Source organism: Propithecus coquereli, unplaced genomic scaffold, assembly GCF_000956105.1.
Source record: "Propithecus coquereli isolate 6110/MARCELLA unplaced genomic scaffold, Pcoq_1.0 Scaffold246, whole genome shotgun sequence".
Lineage (NCBI taxonomy): Eukaryota > Metazoa > Chordata > Mammalia > Primates > Indriidae > Propithecus > Propithecus coquereli.
Window position 1 is genome coordinate 1,507,796 of NW_012148019.1, and position 1,802 is coordinate 1,509,597.

Sequence of the window (1,802 nt, forward strand, 5' to 3'; positions counted from 1 at the left end):
CGTTGCCTATGTGCAAATATCAACCTCAGTCTGAAAATTTATACACAGGAAAATTTGTAAAAGGAAGAACTTTTGCCAGTAAAAAACCTGTTACACTTATGGAATCTGGCATGCCACTTAAAGCAAAAATGATTTTTAAGGTCGCAGCTCACAAGTGTATAATACTTGGCTTTTTCCTGTCGTAAGTGTTGTAATGATTATTCTCTGACTGATTTGTAGCCTTTGCTTTTCATAGACGTTCTTTTGATTACCTCAAGATAGTTATCTAGTTATTTTGAGTTAAAGTTAGTTGTCTCTTTGGAGACTTTTCTCTTTTAGAGGAGATTTTTGCCTTTTTGTTTATTTTTTGTATTCTGAGGTTAAGCAGGTAAACAGGAAAAGATTGTTGCACCCTTGTTTGTAAATTAAGAACATTTCACGTAGGCATTTACCATCCAGAATTTTTGTTCTAAAGCTTTAACATTATGAAAAAAGAGTAAGTCTATTACCATAAGATGATAGGTGTTAATGCACAAAATGGTTTTTTCCTTAGCTGTAACTGTTACATGCAATATTACTCCTTAGTACTATACCATGAAGATTTTGAAAGTACTGTGGGAAAATTAGCCAGTGCTTGGAACAACGGCCTCATACATTTTCTAATGTGTTATCTACGTCCTAGATAACAACCCACAGCATTCTTGCTATCTGAGGGAGGCATATACACTCTGAGCTTCACCCTTCTGGAAAAGCTTACCTTTTCTACAAGTGTCATACTAATTAGGCTTGAAAGGTAATCTACAGGACCCCACCAACAACCACAGGTTTCCTCTGGTTTCTCATCTGAACCACACAATACAGAAAATTATTTCAGTGACTGTTGTCTCAGTTCATCCAAGGGTGGCACATAACTAGTGCCATTCTAAGCCCGTAGAAGAGGTGCGCATCTGTCACATCTGATGGGTACCTCATGGCTGCGGTCCCCAGCCCCCAAGCTGAGGCCCAGTACTGGTTCGTGGCCTGATAGGAACCAGGCCTCGCATCACTGCCTGAGAGCTCCTCCTCTCCCCTCCGCCCCACACACATCTGTGGAAAAATTGTCTTCCATGAAACTGGTCCCTGGTGCCAGAAAGGCTGGGGACTGCGCCCTTACAACTTTAGAGTTTGAGTCTCTCATAGAACCCTGGTTGTAAAAGTCTGATCGACTGTTCAACGTGACATACTAATCATCCTAATTTTATTGACAGCCAGAATTATCTTTAAAATAACTTTTAAGTCAATCTAAGCTGTTTTGGACTCTCCAAATTCATTCTCCTCAGTTTTCTTTTTCCAGCTAATTTTAAACTTTCTATTTTGAAGATTGTTTTAACTGATCTTCTGGCCAAAGAGAAAGGTGTTATTAATACAACTTTATAGCACTAATTTTTCTTTTAATTTCCAATTCCATCCTCTTCAACCTTGTCTCTAAAGGCAAACAATTGGATTTCGTTAAGCTTTTTATCCTTACGGTATTAATGGATTTTAACCCAAAGGGAAAAGAAGTATGCCATGATCCTCTAACGATTTCATAATTATATTGGTCCTAGATTATGACAGACTTAATACGAAAAATTTTATGCTATTTTACATTCTCTAATGGTAGGAAAAAATGATTATTTAACATAATGAGTTTGAGCTATAAGTTTGAGGCATGCAAAAATGTTTTATGCTGTTTTGCTATTTAGGTAGTCTTGTCAATTCATAATCCAATATATTGCAAAATAAACCTAGTGGCAATAATAGTGGAATAAAGAATTATGTGTATGTTCACCCACAATGTGACT

General features: G+C 37.0%; 1 protein-coding gene across 1 annotated transcript in view; it reads left to right on the plus strand.

Moving 5' to 3' along the window:
* Nucleotides 1–1,802, plus strand: part of RALGPS2 (Ral GEF with PH domain and SH3 binding motif 2) — a 191,660-nt gene that overhangs the window by 113,406 nt on the left and 76,452 nt on the right. The gene's annotated exons all lie outside the window — the stretch shown is intronic.